Source organism: Aythya ferina (assembly GCF_964211825.1).
Source record: "Aythya ferina genome assembly, chromosome: 6".
Classification (NCBI taxonomy): domain Eukaryota; kingdom Metazoa; phylum Chordata; class Aves; order Anseriformes; family Anatidae; genus Aythya; species Aythya ferina.
In genome coordinates this window covers 29,991,855-30,013,825 of record NC_140303.1, presented here as the reverse complement: position 1 = coordinate 30,013,825, position 21,971 = coordinate 29,991,855, and the positions used below count along the sequence as shown (strand labels likewise).

The 21,971-nt window shown below is 38.4% G+C and overlaps 1 long non-coding RNA gene across 1 annotated transcript in view; it reads left to right on the top strand.

Annotated features, from left to right (window-relative positions):
* Window positions 1-7,044: 7,044 nt before the first annotated feature.
* LOC311438644 overlaps window positions 7,045-21,971 on the top strand; it is a 40,756-nt gene continuing 25,829 nt past the window's right edge. Inside the window, exon 1 of the long non-coding RNA XR_014694242.1 lies at window positions 7,045-7,091. This is a non-coding gene — a long non-coding RNA (uncharacterized lncRNA). The remainder of the gene's footprint in view (window positions 7,092-21,971) is intronic.

The following is a 21,971-nucleotide window of genomic DNA, read 5'->3' as shown; positions in this document are numbered from 1 at the left end:
CTCTCTCTTTTTTTTTTTTTTTTTTTTTTTTCCCTGTAGGAATCTCCCCTGTCATATCTAAATTTGGCATCCTGAAAAATATGAACATATTATTCTGAAGTGTTCATCACCTTCTACACTAGTTTAACAGACCCAGAAGAAATACTTATTGTAGTGTTATATATATATATATATATATTTATATATATATATAAATCTAATTTATATTATATATATATAAATATTATATATATATATATTATATATGTGTGTATTATATATATAAATATTATATATTTATATATATATATTATATATATATAAATCTATATTTATATATATATATATAAATCTAATTCCTGGAATAATCTTAACAGCATTTTAATAACATAATTAAGAAAGGGTTTTAGTAGATCAGAGCAAAACTGCAAGTCAAAAGAGCATTCATTTCAGCAAAAGAGGTGATCAGAGAACCATGAGCATCTTTGTACAGATGGCAGGGTCATGAAATCAGTCCTTGTTATTGTTAGATCTGGTTACCAGCTTGTGACAAAGCAAATGTGTATGGCAAGGACAGTGGGAGAAAGAGAAGATCTTTTAATGACTGATCAGAATACAGAGGATCTGATACTTATGAAGTTTTCCCTGTAGCTTGCTGAGATGTCCAATGGACCTTTAGACTCCAAATTACTTCCAGAAATAATGAAGTTTTTGTGAATTTCTTTAAAGCGTTCTTGTCCTTGGCTCTGCAACATTTATTATTTTTAGCAATTCTTATTTTTTTCATTAAGTACTTATCCATATGATGTGCAAATGAGCTTTATCACTGTCAAGCAAGTGGTTTGATCTGAAGAGCTTAAAATCCCTGACAAAGTCTCAGAAGCTAAAATGGCGAGGCCATGCCCAACTTTGATCTAAACAGAGGAGCTCTGCAGCTGCTCAGAGTCTCTGTGCTGTTTGATGGAATGAGATAATGCCAGGCAGGGCTGATGTCCCTTTTTCCTCTTTTTCATCCGGAAATATGTTTGCTTTATTTAGTGCTCACTGTTTCCTCTCGTACAGTTTGTAGACATGTTACAAAAAATGTTACAGAAAATTATCCTTTTTTTTTTTTTTTTTTTTTTTTTTTTTCTAGTACAACTGCCTGACCATTGCAGGGCTAACCAAAAGTTAAAGCATATTGTTGTGGTATTATACAAATGCCTCTTGAACACTGACGGGCAAGAGGCATAAACCACTTGCTGAATATGCCACATTTCCAGTGAACATAGTCCTTATAAAGCTTCTTGCTAAATACGACTTTGACTTTTGTTCTTTGAAGACAGAATTATCGCTAGCCAAACATAAAAAAAAAAAAAGAAAAAAAAAAAAGGTACTGTGAAGAATGTAAGAATGTATGTAGAAGGAGAATGTCTGCTTTAAGTGTCCTTGCCTTGAACAGCCTGTACGACCGTTCTTGTCAGTGTCCTGGCTGTGTGTCTCTGGGATATGTGCTCACTTTTGCTACCTGTTGCACCTTCAAAGGGGAAAGGGGCAGGAATGTCCCCCAAACTGGGAAGAGACCCCAGGTCTCCTGGCACAGGACTGGGCCCCAGCAGCTGAGGAGCTGGAGGAGGCCATTGAGCTCATCACCTCACTTAACAAAAAGGTGACTCATTGCTGTGAATACACTGACACTTCTATCAGACTTCTAATGAAAAAAAGAAAATGCTCCCTCACAGTAAAAGAGAAAGAGGAACAGTTTGAATTGTATATGATCTTTGCTCATTGTTATTTTACGAGTTGTTACATGAATGAATCTGCTTCTCTAAATATCAAATTCACAGATGTCCTCTGTTTGTAAAACACTTTGGGAGGAAATACATCAACAAATGCAAGTCATGAGGTAGTAAAACTGTTATTTCTGTTGAGCTCTAGAATTGTTATGCAGTGGTTGTTTCATCTGTTATCAAGCTCGATATATGAAGGCTCAGTAACAGGAAGGAACATTAAAAACATGCTGTGTTTGAATGGCAGATGTCAAAAGAACCAGAAGCTGTTTCTCTGAAGTTTTGCTTTCTTCCCTCTTTTTGAGACAGATAGTAGCATTATTTATTTGTTTCTGTTTGTAAGAATGTTTTGAATCATATCAGTTACTGGGATTAAATTAAATGTATTGGTGCCAAATAATTTATTGGAAAAATTATTGATTTCAATGAAGTTTCAGCAGGAGATATTTGTGTGGCTTGTTTGTGCATTCTTTTTATTTTGTAGCATTTTAAAATCTCATAGAAGAAGGGGTTGGTTTTGCTATTGAATAAAGTATTTTTATTTTAAGTATTTATTTTAACTGAAAAAATAAAAGTGGATGTTAATTATGGATTACAGTATGCATTTTTTAGGATGTTCAATTTCAACAAAATGAAATTAAATATTTCAATTGTATAGAGATTTATTTTCACATATAAACTAGTATTGAAACAGCATGGTGCTGCAAAACATCATTGTATTTTCTGTTTTCACCAAAAAGGAGGCAAAAGTGAAAAATAGATTGAAAATGTAGTTTCTTACTACCTTTCAAGAAACATTGTTTTCTGGTGTAGTCATGCTGTTTGTATCCCCAGAGTCATGATGAATAGCAGTTAACTTTCACTTTGGACACAATGGGATATTCACTCCATCTGACCCTTTATAATGTAAGAAACTGCATTAAAACCCCAACCAAAGTCACTGTACAGCTGGTGGTTTTGTCTCATTTTGTTCAGAGGTGCTAATTGATAACTAGAGGGGGAAGATTGGCTGTTGTTCACAAACAGGAACCAGCAGGATGCTCAGGAAGTCAGTAATTGCATTTTTCTCAAAGGGAAAGTGCCTCCACTTTTCGCAGATGACACCAGGTTTCGCAGATGACACCAAGTTAGGTGCATGTGTCGATCTGCTTGAGGGTAGGAAGGCTCTGCAGGAGGATCTGGATAGGCTGCACCGATGGGCTGAGGTCAACTGTATGAAGTTCAACAAGGCCAAGTGCCGGGTCCTACACCTGGGGCGCAATAACCCCAAGCAGAGCTACAGACTGGGAGATGAGTGTTTGGAGAGCTGCCAGGCAGAGAAGGACTTAAGAGAAGGAGTGATGGTTGATAGTCGGCTGAATATGAGCCAGCAGTGTGCTCAGGTGGCCAAGAAGGCCAACAGCATCCTGGCTTGTATAAGAAGCAGTGTGGCCAGCAGGGCTAGGGAAATGATCGTCCCCCTGTACTCGGCTCTGGTGAGGCCTCACCTTGAGTACTGTGTTCAGTTTTGGGCCCCTTGCTACAAGAAGGACATCGAAGTGCTTGAGCGAGTCCAGAGAAGGGTGACGAAGCTGGTGAGGGGTCTGGAGAACAAGTCCTATGAGGAGTGGCTGACGGAGCTGGGCTTGTTCAGCCTGGAGAAAAGGAGGCTCAGGGGCGACCTTATTGCTCTCTACAGGTACCTTAAAGGAGGCTGTAGCGAGGTGTGGGTTGGTCTGTTCTCCCACGTGCCTGGTGACAGGATGAGGGGGAATGGGCTAAAGTTGCTCCAGGGGAGTTTTAGGTTGGATGTTAGGAAGAACTTCTTTACTGAAAGGGTTGTTAGACATTGGAATGGGCTGCCCAGGGAAGTGGTGGAGTCACCATCCCTGGAAGTCTTTAAAAGACGTTTAGATGTAGAGCTTAGGGATATGGTTTAGTGGAGGACTGTTAGTGTTGGGTCAGAGGTTGGACTCGATGATCTTGAGGTCTCTTCCAACCTAGAAATTCTGTGATTCTGTGACTCCACCTGATGTAGGTACTTGCAAAACACTGAGAGAGAGCAACAAGCATTTTGGAAGATAAGCAGCAGAGGATGTTCCTGCAACTTCAGGCCCTCCCACAACCCTAGAATGCTTCCAGATATTGAATATTTCTTGTTGAGGAGTATGAGGTGAGAATTGGGTACCAGGAACATCAAGTAAAAAGTATATAGACTGGTTGTTGAGGACTAGCAGCTTTAGGGATCAGTCCAGAAGTGGCAGGCTACATATAACTATGAATTCAGCAAAGCTGGTGTTAAGGTTGGGGTCTGGACTGAAGTATCATATGCATGAGGGGTAGAAGTATATTAAAATCTTTCCCTGTGTTACTTTAACCATTCTCTATTCTGCACTCCCAGCGCTGTTGGCAAGGATTTTCTTTGATTAAGTTACAGGTCAAAATGAACCATTGTAGTTTTAGTAAGATTTGAGTAAAACTCTTCAGAACTAGAGGTTTATTGTGTAGTAGGTGGAGGAAGAACTGAGGATGAGCATTTTTCCACTTGGCTCCCACCAGCTGGATTATTTCTAGTTGGCTGATCACGTCTCTTACACCTAGTGATATGAATGATGGGCTTAGTTAAAATGGCATGTGCTTTTTAATTTATTTTCTTTTTTTATTAAGACAATCCAGCAGACTGCTTTATTTTTTCCAAACTGCAGCAAGAAGAACGTGAGTGAATGTTCCTGGTCCCTGGAGAGCAATCATGCCTTTATGCAGACATGATCCTTAGCCCTTTGTGCCTTCCCCTTTTAATGCAAGGCTTACCAGAATGTACATTGCTACCTGAGGTTTCTGCACAAGGCATGTGAGATCATGGGACATGGCATGAGTGATGAGGCTGCAGGAAGTTCATAGGCAGCTGAGTGGGACCATTGCTATGACAGAAATTGTGGCATTGCAAGAGGAGAGAAAAAAAAAAACAACTGGTGTCCTGTAGGGGCATGATTGATTGAAGGTGACTTGTATATATATGAAAGGTCCCAGCCTAGAAGAACAAGGCAATAGGAGTTACATTTGTCTGTGCCTTGCCTTTATTTTCTCTGTGGTGACATTCTCTTTTACCAAGCTTATGTGGTGTACTGCTGCATATTTTTCCATATAGTCAGGCTGCTTCTGTGCGAATGTAATATATATATATATATATATAAACTCCCTTGGTGTGCATGTATTTTTTATAGTGTTTGAGATGAGCAGCTCCCTGCTGCTTTTTAGTGGCCGCCTTACTAAGCTGAAGCAGGACATAGACACCAAATTAATATTCTGCTTCTCTTTCTGGAATGAGCCGTGTTGTGGAGGAGTTTATCTGTCAACCTTGGTGTGGCCAGGTCCTCTGTGTTCTAGGTTTGGGAAGCTATGATCTGGTTGAAATCCATACTGTGTTGAACTTTTGCAATGGAATTTGATTAAAAGGTTTGTTTGTTTGTTTGTTTGTTTGTTTTCTGTACTCCCCTTCTAGTTCTCTCAGTCTTTTCTCTCCTACCTGACACTGTTTCCCAAGGCTTTTGTATAAAATCAGAAACAAAAATAATACTGGTAAAGTAGGCAGAGACCTCATAAACAGTATGTCAGATAAGTCATCAAGCCAAATAAATAAATAAATAAAATATATTGCTGCGATTTGATTTGTACTCCAGTGTGGTGTTCCCCCCCTTTTGACTGAGAAAGTTAAATTCTAAATCCTGCTTTTTAGGCTTTTTATTATAAGCTACTTCTATTGAGAAAATTCATTTTAAGGCATAGTACTATGCATATATGTCAGTTCTGCCTAGGAACTTGTGATTTTTACCCAGTTTCAACTAAATTTTACAGGGGTAAAAATATCAGAGCCTGTATAGTGTATGTTTTTTTGTTTGTTTGTTTGTTTTTGGGAGGGGTATGTGGTTATGCATTTTTGTGTGTGTTTCTTGTTTTTTATGAAACTAGTCAATTAAGAAAATTTGAGAGGATAGGATTCAGTGATTCCCTGCAGACAAAAGCTGTGAGGGGAACTCAGCTCTGGGGTTAGACACTAGGGAATCCCCATTCCTGAAATCCAGACTCTTTTGTGTCCCAGGACGGTTTCTGTAGGGGTGAGATGGGAGTTAGAGTAAGGATGTAGTTAGAGTAAGAAGGAGGGTGCCAAGCATTAGATCTAACAAGGTCTCGTGGTGTGAATCACTAAATCACAGAGATGACTACCTACTTGCTCTAGCTATACGCCAAAGCTGAGAAAAAGACACCTGTCTCTGGGGTTTCCTGTTGGCTGGCTGAGAACTGCACCATGAACTCAGCTCATGACTGTTGTGGGACTTTCGGGCACGACACCTTCCACAATTCATAATATAGAAAATGAGAAGCCAAAGTATTGTCACAGTTCTGCCACAGTTTTGTATCTGGCCCTTAAAATCTAGATATTTCTCCGCATGCATGTAACTTCTTTGATTAAAAACAAACAAAAAAACAACCTGACAGCCCTTTTGTACTAAAAGGCAGGATGTGAGCCTCCCCTTCACTAACATTTGAGGGTGAGCAAAGCTTTAGCAGCAGATCTTCAAGACCTTAAGGCACTTGTTAAATCTTGAGGTGGTTTTGCTACCTAGCACAATGGGGATATTTGGAAGTAATGCAACATGAAGATTAATGTGAGGAGAAGAGTAGAATTACTCATCACTTCTGGTCCATGCAGTGATTATATATATATATATATTTTTTATTATTATTTTTTTTTACAGTTTTTGATGAAGAATGTTCTCTTATATTAGTCTAGACAACTCAGTTTCTTTTTGTGTTCTCTGTCTTGTTTACTTAATTAGAAAGAATTTCATGTGTTCTGTGCATATATGTGGAGTCAGTTGTTTCACTTGGGCATTGTAGAGTGTTCCCTGCAGTCTTCTGCCATTTGTCCCTGTTGGATTGTACATAGGCAAACACTGAATGAGTAGACTTCAATGGCTTAGAGGCTGTCCTGGTTTCAGTTAGAACAGAATTAATTTTCTTCCTAGTAGCTGGTGGAATGCTGTGTTTTGGCTTAGGATGAGAAGAGTGCTGATAACACCCCGATGTTTTAATTGTTGCAGAGCAGTGCTTATACCAAGCCAAGGACATCTCAGCCTTTCGCTCTGTCCTGCCAACAGGCAGGCTGGGGGTGCAGTAAGAGCTGGGAGGGGACAGACCCAGGACAGGTGACCCAAACTAGCCAAAGGGGTATTCCATACCATCTGACGTCATGCTAAACAATATATAGGGGTGGCTAGCCGGGGGAAGGGGGCCGGACTGCTCGGGGTTAGACTGGGCATTGGTCAGCGGGTGGTGAGCAATTGCATTGTGCATCACTTGTTTGTACATATTATTATTATTTTCCTATTATCACCATTGTATTATTATTATTATTATTGTTATTATTATTTTGTTATTATTATTTTTCTGTCTTATTAAACTGTCTTTATCTCAACTCATGGGCTTCACTTTCCATTTCTCTCCCCCGTCCCAGAGAGGGAGGGGGGAGGGTGAGCGAACGGCTGCGTGGTGTTTAGCTGCCGGCCGGGTTAAACCACGACAGAGGCATTGAAGCTAAAATTAACCTTTAGCTGTGTCTTGAGGGAGGGAATGATGTGTATCATATCTCATGAAAGGTGGGCATTGGCCATGCAGGATAGTTGAGATTTGCTCTTGCTGACCTTTCTAGATTCTTAATGGCCTGTGACCTTCAGCCAAAGTGGCAAAAGATTGTACTTCATAACTACCCTTTGATTTATTCTTTTAATTGATGTTATAGTACTTCACTCTCTCCATCTCCTCATATGGTACTTTTCCATCTGGTGTCTGATGTAGCTGCACCGCATGCTTCAGGTCTCTTCGTTCTTTATGTAATATCTTTGTTGAGAGCTATTTAATGTGGCTGTTTGCTGTTATCTTGAAAATTCACTCTTATTTCTACTATTTTCACATGGGCAGCGCACTTCAGTCCTTGAGATAGAAGAGGTAAAACTTCTTTTTGGGGGGGGGAAGGGTACTCTAATACTTTTTCTTTGTAGCTCATAAAACACCTTCTGAAATTTAAGGCATTTGAATGAGGTACAATAACACTTAATTCACATCTTCTGTAGCTTGTCCTGTAGCCAATAACCAGGGGCATTCATGATGACTCCTGTGTAGAGACAGAAAGTGCTTATCCAGATGATTTGCACAGGGGAACTTGACTTTGTTAATTACAGCACTAATGCTGTCAAATTACTTCAATGACAAAAGAGGAGGGAGGCAGAAGAGAACTTTATAGCAAAGCAGCTCATGAGTATGGGAGACTTTATGCTGTTTAATCAATGTCATCTTGGCTTATCGACTAGGACTGAAATGTCTAGAGCTGGACACTGGAGTTGACAGAGTCCAAGCAGGGGCTGTAGCCCCTCAGCTCTGCAGAGAATGACTTCCAGCACAGCTCTACCAGGAGGTCAGATTCCTTCTGATCATCTACAGTGGCCTTCTGCTTCTTCATCTGGAATCCTGGGATTTAGGGCTTCGGTGAAGCCAGGGCCCAGGAGCATTCAGTGTTTGTTTAAAGTCAGCTAAGACCTTGCTGCTGTCTCGGGCAGTTATGGAACACAGCTATGCAAATGACTATTTTCTCAGTTTAACTGGAAGTCTAAGAACAAAATTCCAAAGCTGTATTATTTTCTGTAAATTAAAATTCTAAAGAGGACAGGTAATCCTTAAAATCTATTTTATCTGTTAATGAAGCATCAACTTTGAAAACCAAAAACATATAAAGGTGGGATGTTCCAGGAAAAGTTCCAAAACAATGAACATCTTCAGACATTCAATACCTGAATGTGCAGTGTGAAATGAATGATTTGCCTTGTAATGATGGGAGGTAGTGATAGCAGTCACCTAAGATGGTTTAATAAAAGCTCCTTCTGATTTTTTGATTAACTAGTTTGTTTTGGGGACAGGAGTCCATTTGCTTGACTTTTCAAGGCAGTAAAGAAAATTTCAGCCTTGTCCCTCACCAGACATCTAGGATTTCAGTTGGCATAGACTCCTCTTCTTAGTCAAAGGTTCTTCACCAATTATACTGCTCTGGAAGAGCTGGAGCTTATGTGAAATGCTGTTGAAAGATCACTGAGAGGTGATGCTTGCAAGTTTGTGTTTGAGATGCTAAATTCCATGTGGCAAATTTGCAAGGCTAATCTCTGTGGAAGGAAAGTGGCAGCTGATCTGACTGCAGAGAGATCTAGAGAGATGAAGAGGCTAACCAGCCTGTCCAAGGTAATTGCTTGTAGCTGAGATGTGTGAACACTGCCCTTAGTATATTGAGTGTGACAGGCTGGCTCATGGTATACGGACTTTATCCTTGTGGCTGTACACAATGTGCTCTTTAGAGAGTAGGCTCTGAAAACATCCCTAATACTACTTGCTTTGCTGTCTTATGCTACTGTGTTGAAATCTACTTTTGCATGTGTTGGGGTATCAGTTCTGGGAAGGCTCACTGAGGATGCTGCAAGCTCCAGTACTAGAAATTAAAGGGTTTGCTTGTGTGCTTGAGCACTCTCGTTGGCATGCGGCCTGCTTCTGACAGCCAGCAAAGCAGGGACATCCTCCCCAGCAGATCAGATCTAAATCCTAGATATGCAGATTGATTTCCAGCACAGCCTGTGCTGTGTATAAATCCAGGATCAAACAGGCTAATCACTGTTAATCACTGCTAATCAGTGTGATGGGGCCTGTAGACCTTTGCAGCCCAGCTTACTGGCTGGGGGGACAAAATGCCAGTAGGTGCTAAATCATTAACAGTTGCTGTTGAATTCAAGTGACGATTGGTGTTGAATTTAAGTGACTAGTGTTGCAGTCATACGCCACTAAAGAATGACACTTTCCAGAGCTCCAGCATCACCGTATATTTTTCCCAGCATGACTGTGCTTCAGGCTGAGGAAGTATTAATCTGCTTGAGTTTATGAGTTCTTCAACTATGTTTCCTCTTTCCAAACACCCTGCTAGGTGTAGTATTGTTTTTATTATTATTATTATTATTAATAATAATCTGGCACTTACAATCTGACATTTACACTCAGCTCTTCCACTTTAAGGAAAGCCAACACTGGATCTCAAACCTCATTATCTGTCCTTACAGTTTACTCTTAGATAACTGTGGAATTTGGGAAGTTTTCTTGTAGGCTACTGTGTAATTCATGCTTATATTCACAATGCACAAGTCTGATTGTCTTTCCTTTTTCTTCTTTCTAATTTACAAATATAATTTCAAAATAGTGATGAAATGTGGCAGGTTGTGCAGTTGGGAAGAATTATGTCCCCTTACTGGTAGTTAATGTACCCTGAGCTTTTGGCTTTGGTGCCTCATAATGCCACATGAGGCATGCAGTAACTGCCCAGAAACACATTTGTTAGCTGTCATGTCACTGCTTAATTATATCTTACTTCTGTTTCAGTGCATCACACGTAAGTCTGCTAAATGTTCTATGTGACTCCAAACCTGATTTATTGTATCAAAAGTACACTAGAGAATATCAGGGAAACAAACAACAAAGCTTTCTTTAATGTTTTTTCCTGTCTGCAGAGCTCCAATTTAGTGTAACTTTGTTAATCTAGAATCAGTAAACAATATTGCATGCAGTGTATAGCTTTAATGTAGGCAGATTGCTTACTTATGTGCTTGTTCTCAGGTGTACTGTGAAAATGAGGCTTTCTTTCTTTGCTGGATCATATCAGAAGTTGAAAATACAGTGGGTGTGTTGCTAGATCCTCTACCACTGTAATTCAAGACAGTTTCAAAGCCATGACAGTACTGCTGATTTATTCTAGCCAGTGTTCAGATTTTGATGCTATTGATGGTGGGAAGCTATTAAAAATCCATTCTGAGACTGCAGCTTTCTCCTTGTAAGTCCCCATACTAAGGGGATGGGGGGAGGAGATGTTGCCATAGTGAGATTGGTTTGTGCTGGAGGTGTTGCTTTGCTTTGTTCTCAATAAATTATCTTATTTTTCAGTTGGTGGCAGCATACCACCAAGTCTGATTTCAGTGCTTTTGCTCAGAGATCAGACCTACTGAGTGTTTTACTGGAATCTGTAAGCATTTGGCAGTTGCTGGACTGCTGCTCCCTGCATGACAGGACTTAGGGCAAAGTAGCATCACAGCATTTGGGGTGTGACTGTTTCCCCTGTCCTGTGACACAGAAGTATTCACCTGTTGTTTTCCAGTGAATATCATGCCATTTTCCATTACCTATCCAAATACTTGTAGGACCACTAGAGGAAGGCTGGTAAGCCTCATGAAGAGTTTTGAAGTGAGTCTATTGTATAGACCTTTAATAGAGTTTTTCCTCATGTTTCTGCTAGCTGAATCCTGTCTCTTCATCTTTCTACTTGTGTGATCTAACACAGGTAAATGGGTGTCAGGTCTGGAACTTCCCAAAGAAATTAGAGCTCTGAAAGAAGCTTGTCGGGGTGGGGGTTGGACACAATACAACTTATAAATTCATCATAAAGGATGACAATATGCTTAAACCTAAGAAATTAGTTTTATGAAAAACAGATTGGTGATTTTGGTAGAAATTATCTATGTAGCTCCTGGTTAATGTTTTGGTAAGATACTTGGGAACTAGCTGGGGCAAAGCAGAACAGCGTTACTTGCAACACAAACAAATGACAGAAAAGTTACAGAGGTCCAATCCCATTCTCCTGGACGTTTTAGTATCTTGGAGTACTGACTATTTTAAGTCCTTAGGTTATAAAGTAGGAAAGGCAAGAAGGAAGGTAGTCTCACATGTTTATGCTAGATCTGTTATTAAGTCTTAATGTGTCTTTCAAATCCATCTTAGGCTGCAGAAGATTGAGCAGTGAGAGAAAATGCCTTGCTGTTTTTGGTTTGTGGGTTCAAGCATAGGCTTGCTGGTTATTTTAACTGCTTTTTGAAGCTCAAAGTGGATGAGATGGTGTTCCTAACTAAGTCAGCCGTGAAGTGGGTTGTATATGTCGTGAAACTGGATAGTCACTCTAATTTCAGAGTTAGCATGGAAGAAATCAAGAGTCAGTAGTCCCTCCTGAGGTGGGAGTGGTGTGGGGAAGTGAAGAAATGAAGCTATGATTGATCTGGAAGCTATGTGGGGTGAATGCATGACTTTAAAGAAGAGAACTGGAAGCTGTACACACTGTGGAAGGGAAGTCAGCAGAGATGTTCAGTGATAGTAGGGGCACAGGCAAGCCAACAAGATAATTCCTTTGACCACAAATGAAGCCTTACTTTTGTTGAAATCAGTAGACATTTTGCATTAGCTCAGTTAAACCAGAATTTTATCCCACATCTCATGGTTATCAGTAGACCTAACAGGAGCTAGAGGAGATAACAAAGGTCAGAAATATGCTTTTAAATATCCTCTTTGAATGGGATAAAACTGAAGATGACAGATATTGCAGTTGCTTGCAACTAAGGCTGAAAACTTAAGATTATGATTGCACGGGCTCTTTTTAGAAGAGAGATCAAATGTCTTTAAAACACTTTTATGCACATAACAAGGTTATAAGACTTCTTTTCTTCTTCCTTTCATCATGGTTGCTTACCACAGGCATTTCCCTTTTTATACTTCATAGTATAAAACTTGGTGCAGCTGCATTGTTGTTAACCTTAGCAAAAGATAAACCAGGCAAGATTTGCATAACTGCAGTTGCTTATCTTTCTTTGTGCTGTTTTCTCACTATGCCCAGCGGGCATGGGTGGAATTCATCATTTACAGTGATTTTACATAATCCATGAAACCAAGAAATTTCATTATAGGAGGAGGTGGCTGAAGTCTGTTATTCTGTACTGTTTGCAACAGAGGTTTTTCAAAGATAATGCTTGTGAGATTTTTATAATGAGAATGTCTAGGCTTGTTTATATATAAATATATATGAATATATATATATATTCATGTATATATATGAAAAAATTAAGTGATGCCCTTTATCTTGTAAATTATCATATTCAATTTCAGCCTTTGCAGTAAGAAGTGAAACTCCATATAACTATTTAAAGATAGCCTGTTTGCTGCAAATTAGCTCCCTTGAAAATTTAGGACAACTGATGAAACCAGGGTCTCCTCATCTTCAGGATTTTAAAAGTTTTTATGAGTAGATGGTTAATTGGGAAGAGAAGATCTAAAATCATTACTGCACTATGTCAGCTGATGAAGTCAGCTGTCTCTGAAGCAGACTTCTTCTGATAAGTTCTATGTAGGCACCCAGAAGTTCCAGCTGTTTTGGTGGGGCTTCAGTTTGGAGATCTGTCCCTGTTGGTTCATCTTAACAGAAGTCTTGTTCTGTGTTCTAACAGTTTTGACAATCTAACATGAGCACCTGTAATGTGGTAAATTAAGGCCACAAAGCTTTTGATACTCTAAGTATTAGTGTTTGAGCATGTTGAAGTGAAGATCCTTGATTTGTGTGTCTCAGATGAGTTCTATTAAACTGTTAACATAATGTTGCCTAGATTAATTCCACTTAAGGTAGTAGAGGTTTTCTGGTGGCAAGATAAAGTTAACTGGATGCAAAAAAATGTTGACAAGAGTAAATTATTGTCCATGTAATTAGGGAATGCCAGGACTTGATTTCTTACTTAAAGTGGGCATACAAGAAAGCAGGAGAGGGGGCCTTTTGTCAAAGAGTGTAGCAATAGGACAAGGGGTAACAGCTTTAAAATCAGAAGGTAGATTTAGATTAGATATTAGGAAGAAGCTCTTTATTATGAGGGTGGTGAGACACTGGAACAGGTTGCCCAGAGAAGCTGTGGATACCCCATCCCTGGGAGAGTTCAAGGCAAGGTTGTATAGGGTTTGAGCAACCTGGTCTAGTGGAAGGTGTCCCTGCTAATGGCAGGGGGGTTGGAACTACATGATCTTTAAGGTGCTTTCCAACCCAAACCATTCTGTGATTGTTCAGGAGACCTCTTGTAGTCCTAAAATCTGCACCCCCATCAACCTCTGGTCAATCCATTCTGAGACAGTCAGTTTAAACCCTTGTTGTCTATAAAGAAAAGTTTACAGAAGCTTTTTAGTGAAAGAGGGACTTTGCATATAGTGTTTTCTCTCTGAAGGACTCTGTTGGAGGATCTTTTCTGGATGACTTTGCCATAGCCCGTTGGAGCATTCACCATCAACTATATATTCTGAAGTTGAAGCTCATGAGGAAATGTGCAGTGAATTTAGCCATCCAATGAAGGGAAACAAGGTATTCTCCAGAAAGAATACTCCATCTAATTCTTACTTGGAGGAAACAAAGTACCTTTAGTGTGCGGTCAGGTCTTGCTTACTGCTGGAAAAAAAAAAGGGGGGGGAATTAAAACCAGACCACACAAACGTTTTGTCCCCTTCTCCACTTGTAATAAGCAAGGTTGTTTTTTTTTTTTTAAATATAAAATAAAATAAAATATTGGAGAGTAAAGAGAATGAGTATAGACACTGCTGGCAATAAAACTTAACTCTGAAGATCTAAAGTAGAATTTTTATTTATTTATATCCCCCCTTGATTTAGGACATTTACAAAACATAGGTGTCTCTGGTGCTCCACATGGGAATTCATTCAACATTTGTCGCTTGGAGACTCCACTATCTATTGACTTTCTCTTTAGGGGTATGTTGACTGAGAGATATTTTTAGATTTAAGAAGCTTTTTAATCCCTTATCTTCTCAGCATAAGAACACAGACAAAACTGCAACAGCTCAGCACTGTCTCTGAGTTCTGATGGGGGTGCTTTGCAATGTTAGTTGGAGTATAATGAAGTTTGCTAGGGAAGGGCTGGATTAATCCAGTCCTCCGAGAGACCTTTTTCACAAGTAAATCTAGCTGTGTGAGCAAATTTTGAATAACCAGGTAGAGTTGCCAGTCTCTGAACACAGGATTAATTTCTACGCCAGCATGATTCAGGTGAGATATAAAAAACATAAGCTTAAAGTGTAGGAATTGTATAGGAAATTTGTCATAATTCACCTTGACATAAGTGATGGGGAATTTGAATGGATAAGTGAAGCCTTTGAGAGCATGGGCCCTAGTTATTAAATCAAGCCTTTTTATGACTATAAGATTTCATGAATCTGAGCTTGCAAATCATAGCCTTTGTATTCAGGATGGCTGTGTGGCAGGAGTTGATATTATTTTTGTGAACATTCATTTGGGTCTGAGATGGCTTGTCCTTTCAGCCAACCTCATTTGTATCTTTTCATTTGCTCTGCATTGAGTATACAGGTAAATTGATTTTTTTTGCAAGTATTTTGACAACTTCTTTCTCTCATTGCTTTCCAAAATGTCTCCTAAACATACATGTTTAGGAGTGTGTTTAATATCAAGAGTGTGCTAATCTCAAAATAGAAGCTATCACTGCTATAATGCCTTTTTGGCTGTCAAGTTGCTGTTCCCGTGCAGTAACAAAAATCTGTGCAGAAACAATATATTTTGATTAATTTTTTAGGTGACCTGCTAAACTTTGGATAGACGGCAAATCATTGGAATGATGCTGCATCCAATATCACCTCCACGGGGTGTTTATTTTTCATGTGGAAGTTCTGGATGAGGAAGATTTTTGCAGAGATCAGAATGAGTTTGCATGCAATCAAAAGATTTGCATGGGAGACTTGCTTCTGAGTGCAGAATCTTGTTTCTGCAAGAACTTGTGTCACAGTTGCTAATTCAATTATATCTCAGATCCATTTGCTTTACAGCCTTGTGCCTGATATCTTTAACTGCTTTAAGTGATAGAAATAGGATCAGTTAGCTACAGCTTAGGTTTCTGGCTATTAACATATTTGCTATGTCACTTGTTAATACAGGAAGCTTGTTTTATCTATGCTGTGTGCTTCTACAGATGATATACATGCTTTCTTTCCTTTTGAATTATTCATGTTACTATTGCAATGCACAATACTGCTTTTCCAATTCAAAATCATACTAGGAATGATGCTTTCTCAAATTTCTGTGCATTGAAAAAAAAATGATCTATGGACAATGAATTATTAACCTGTATCTGGTATGTATCGATTTCGTAATTGATTGTGATGGATAATATAGAAGTGGTAGGGAACAGTAGCCAAGTCCATTACTTGAAGAGGACAAAAATCAGACCACTGATAGCTGAGTATCGAGCCTAAATTAGCGCACAACGCTGCCTGTGGTCTTTGAAGAGAAATTGGTCCACACAAAAGCTGTGGGGTTTTTTGTTTGTTTATTTGTTTTTCATTTGCTATTAGTTTTTGTCAGTAGAGGATATCCAGATGCTTAGTTTAGGTGGACACCTAAACTTCAGAGAGTTAAATGAGATAAAATTTTGGAAGCACATTTCCTAATTACTTTCAGTGGTTTCCTGTAGTCTGTTAGATCAACTTTTTGCAGACTCCACAACACCTGATTCTTCTCTCTCTTTCCCCGCCCCCTCCTTTGGGATGAAAATTCAGCCAACTGGAGTGTTACTTTGATTTCACTCATCTTAGTTCACTATGACTGATGTAAACAGTATTCTGCTGAGGTACTTTGGAGCTCTAGTGGTAGTGTTGATTTATATCAGCTGCAAATCTGGCCCAGTGGCTGTGACCCAGCTATTGATAAAATCTAGAAGCTCAACTAATGCAAATAAATGGATTTTTTAATATACATTTCTATTTGAAGGGTGGTCCATAGAGTCATTGTTTGACTCTGAGTTGTAATCATATTCACGTTGTTGAGATGATATACTATGCCCAGGGTTGTGATGCATCATGAAAACTGCATTGTGTTGGATACAAATAAAATCTGCAGTTGAATAGGACTCTTTATTTCACTGTTGTCTATCAAAATTTCTATTACTGGCTCCGTCATTCATTAGCAAAAATACAAAGCATGCATTTTGAGTTCTCTACAGGACTATCTATTATTCAGGCCTTCTGAGGTACTGCCATTGTTTTTAACTGCACACCATTTTTAATTTTTTTTAAATTCTTTTTGAAGAGAAAACAACATCTTGGCTCATCCTCCAGTGGTCTATTCATGACACAGGATGTGGAGTGACTCATAAAAGAGTAAAGTTACATTCAGATCCAGCAGCTGCAAATTTTATTTCTTAAACTCTGCTCCTGACTCAACACCTCTTAAGCAAGATGCACAGACATCCATGCTATCACCAAATAGCAGGGAAGCCTGGATATAGAAGTCCCTCAGAAAACTGCACCTTCTTTTTTCTTGAGTAAAAATATCTCTTCCTATCTGAGGCTATTTTTTGCACACAGTATGTTTTTTGGATAGTCTGAAATATATATAATAGGGATTTCTTTGATATGATTGGGATCTGTTTGTGGAGGTGTCTATTGCTATTTCTTGAGAGTAGGTTGTCTAACCCATCAGTATTTGGGGAAAATGTAATCAAGACTATCAATAAAGATCGGTTAACACCTACATTTCTAAAATATGTGGAAGCATTGCTTATTAAAACCATGAAGAGAATGAAACATCCAGCCATAGGCAGAAGGAAAAGAAAGCATGTTATTCTAGTTAAATTTTTACTGTCTTCCATATTTGCAAATCAAAAACATTGAGTGACAAATTAATGCAGATGTACCTTCTTCCAAGAGAAGTAATATGGTTAGAGGGTTCAGCTTGGTCATACCAATATTCAAAACATTAAGGATGATTTGTGGAAAAGCTCAATTTTCTGAGTATTTGTAGGTGATGTCAAAGACTTATTTTTGATTTAGATCTGAAACTTAAAATTGGGTCTCTTCTGTGAACGATTTGATGGATTTGGTAGAAATATGTCTCTGGAGGCAGTGGGGAGCAGGAGGGGAAAAAATAAATTTGTGAATCTGCTGGGGGTGGAGTTTTTTTTCTTTTTAAGCATTAGGTACATAAGTTGATATCTTAAGAACTGTACCACAGATTTCCTGTTTTTGTTCAAGTGATACTTTTTAAGTTAAGTTAGCGCTTACACAGGGCACGCAGCTGGTGATTGGGGTGAGTACTCTTGATCACTGTCAAAATTCACAGGTTTTCGATACAAAAATCTTGTTTATGTGCCATTTTGATGGTTTAAGTTCAATTAGAAAAAAAAAAAAAAAAAGACCAGTGATTAGAGAGAATGGGATGAGAATTCTCTGGATGTAGAAACACAATTCATAGCAAGGTAGCTTGAGAGGGGAAAAAAAAAAAAAAAAAAAGGTTAATTTGAAAAATAAGTTTCCTAGGGTTTAGTCCTGGCGCTATTAAACATGACAATGCACAATTATGGCTTACCACATTGTATTGTATTCTGAGCTCTGCTAGAAGCCTTTTAATGCTGCATTAAAAGAAATGTATGGGATTTCTAAATGAGCAATACAAATCTATTTCATATACTTGACCCTAATGTCACAGAACACAACAGGAACACTAGATTTGTATGCTTACTAGCTGTGAGCAACACCATCTCCGGTGTTTATCTGTATATAGCTTGGTGAGTCCTATTGTTTGTTTTCACTGCTCTGCATTGCTGTCATATAATTCTTCTTGTCAGTAATAATCACAAATGTGTTTACTTAAATGAAATACGGGCAATGAATATGCTTTATTTCAGCCTAAAGGAGCCCTCATAAACAAGCACCTATGAGAAATAATAAACCTGTTGATATCAATACATATTTTTTGCCAATGATTCTTAAGCTTTTAATGGTATGTCTTTTAAGACAGTGAGGAAACAAAAGTTCATGGTAATTCTTATTTGACAGTAACTATGCTAACACATACACTGCACATTTTTTCCTAAATACCTTCCTATAAATAATGAGCCAAAACTGAATTTAATGCAGTAAGAACAGATTTTATTAATTATTGTGTAACTTAGACAGGATTTGTTGTCAGCCAAGCACCTTACTCTTCTTTTTTCTTTCTCATGCAATGCAGCTGCAAGAAATAATCTATTATACTTTATTAATTCTTTTAATATCAGTTGTCTGTATTATTTGCTCTTTACTTTGTGGTTACAATTAATATTGAACTTCCATTATGCAAAGTGCACTTATCTGTATTAAATTCTATTTTCTAGGCTTCAGCATCAAAACATGCTATTGGAACAGCATTTGGAACCCAGTATCTCTGATGATAATGTTGAGACAAATTCATGAATTGCTGCTTATTCTTTATTCCTTCATCAAAGTAGAAGATGGAGATGGAGAACAAGAAGCACCATTCCTATCCTGTTTTCCTCTTCCATAAACCATTACCCGTTAGAATATGACTTCTAATTTCTAACCAATTTTATACTCAGCTTGCTGTTTCTCTGTGCAGCTTAATTCTGTTGGTACAATTGACTGCAAGCAAAACTGAAGATTTTTTCTCCTTGTGAATGGCTGCAACTATTTGAAATATAGTAGTTGTAAATCTTAATGCAGGTTTGAAGACATTTAATGACATACGTGTTAAGGCAGAGCTCAAATGGTCTTAATGGCAATATGGAGTGCTTAATTTCCATTTTAAGCATGGTAGAGTGGTGTCTTACTCTGAGGTGAGCTCCCCAGTTGCATGTCAAGTACCAGACTCAATTTTGGGCAGGCACTATTTCTTAGAGAACTCACCTTGAGTACCAGGAACTCCACCCCGTAATAGTACTGGAATGATTCCTGCATTGGATATATATCACTGAAACTCCCCAGAGGTCACTGGGATTCTTCCTGCTCATTTTGGAGAGAATACTGGATCAATGGTGATTTCAGCTCCATGAGAATTTATATTTAATTTTCTTAGTCACTCATGGACTAGTTGTCTACAAAGTTTATGGATGGGCCTAATATAGCTGACCAAAGACTTCTTAAATTTGATTTCACTTTTCCCTGGAAATAAAACACAAATTCTGGTTGGTTGAAGAAAAATGTCTTTTAAACTATCAGAGCTTTGCCAAAGTGCTTCAAATTTAAGTTCAGGGTTTTTTAAATGCATTACTCATTAATGTCTCCTCATAAATGTCTCCGTTCAGTTCTGGTCCTGTTCTAGTTCTGAAACCAAACTAAGATTTCTGATAAGTCTGAACAGGACATTTATACTGGTTTACATGAAATATCTGATGGAAACAATGCATTCATCCTTGCAGAAATACTAGGGAACCATGAAAGGAGGGGAAAAAATCCATGTCTTCCCTTTACCATTTGCCACTTGGATCATGATTTTCTACCAAATGTTTATGATTTTGAAAGATTGTTATGATTTTTTTTTCTGTGCAATGAAAATGGGGATTTGAATGGAGGCAGAATCAGTAGTTGGGACTGTAATATTAGTTCTGTTTTGGTATGGAGAAATATGGAACTAAAGTAGGGGTTAGGGAAAAAATTCCTGAAGAATTTCCTCAAGATGAGAAATTGGATGCTTTGGATGTAAAGGCCCGATTCCAATCAAGTCAGCAGGAAGCAGGTGTCCACAATGCTGTCATCAAAAAGACAGTGATTGATAAGAAGGCAAGAAACACAGCAGTGAGCAAACTGGAGATGCTCTTTGCTGAGCGCAGCCCAGGGCTGTGGCTAATGGGGGTTCTGAGGCTGTCCCAAAATGGTCATTCCCCAGAGGAAACCTGAGCTGATCTTTAAAATTAAAAAGAGGCCAAAACAGTTATTAAAAGTGGAACTTTGCAAAGTCAGCTCCAGCCTGCTGTCTTCAGTTTCCCCTTTGTCAGCAGAAGTTGTAGAGAGGCAGCTTGGCAGCCCACCTGTGTGTGTTTTTAGTGTTATTAAATATCAGCCCTGGGACACACCAAGTGGAAGTTAAGAAATATGCTAGTAAAAACAAACAAACAAAAATTTAAAGGATCAATTCCCACAAGATTCACAAGGCATGTGCAGGGAACAGTATCAGTTAACCCTAGGGGGTATTGGTATCTCTCCTGTGGCTGATCGAAGTATAGTTATGCTGCAGATTTTAAAGTAATATTATTCTGACAGTGCTTGAGTTAGTGAAATTCCAGGAAGGAATGCATTCATACAAATAGAAAGCCACTGTTATGAGTATGGTCTTTTTCCTTAAATACAAGAGAATAAGCTATACTGGGATCCTTTGCCTCCAGAAGTATGTGAGCACATCTTTGTGCATTATCAGTTTAACTGTGTTGTCTTGGAAATAAATGAGATCTCAGGGAAAATGTCTTATTGCACAAACTGCTTGTATTACATTCATAAAGTAGACCCTCCGCTGGTATAAACTAGGAAATATTCTATTTTTGTTGTCCAGAAAAATTATGGTTGACAATCTGAATTCAGTCTATCCTTATTATTCCTTTCCCTGAGCACATCATCTTAGCAAGTGCCAAGTTCTTGTTATATCATAAGCAAAAGAAAAATTTACATTAGCCTTATTGCAATCTATCAGAGTTTTTCTTAAGTGGTACTTGTATTAGCACTAGTAAAAAACAAATACTAGAAACTTAGATCAAGGCACGTAATTAAAAGGAATATGAATTGTCCTGCATTTATTACGTGTGCAGGCTGAGCAGGTTTTGTTTGATCACTTTCAGGATGGGGTTTTGAGCCAGTGCATACCTGCTTGCAAACTCTTGCAAAAGAGATTGTAACTCTTCCCCTGCTGTTCTGATATGGAACTGTAATCTGAGCTCTTGTCTGCATGTGTATGGGATGTGGATTTGTACTTGCAATTCAAGCAAGAATGTAAATTGGGTCCTACAACTTAGTGGTATCGCGGTCCACCTTCATATGAGTAATGATTCTGACAGAAATAATAATCTTAAACCAAAGTTTTGCTCCCCTGTGTGCATGTGAAAACTGAAGAGGAAATGGATTTATTCTGGCTCCATGAGAGTAGAGTTTGTTTTGGTGTAAATGTATTTCTCTTTTGAATTAGAGTTTTAGGCAGTTCTATAGAAATGCACTCTTACATTCTAAATAGTCAGTCATTCAGAATTTGTCACACTTTCTGATGTGTTGTCATGTCCAGTGGTTACCTTTAATAGAAAGCAATCCTTTCATACTGGAATTTCTTATATAACTAGTACACAAGAGATAAAAAAAAAAAAAAAAAAAAAAAAAAAAAAAAAAGAATTTTTAGGATACTGAAGAGTATTTAGGTCACCTTGTAGTTTTTCAGTTCCCTGTTGCTTAAAACCCCTCAACAGGCCAGGGCTTTAAAAATTATAACTTGGGAAAAGGGAAGAAATCAGAACAAAGATATTTGAGCTGTTGGCCTCTTCCTACCAGTCATGTTTCTGATCCTGCTGCCCCCGTGGACTTGTGTTTTTGCCAGTG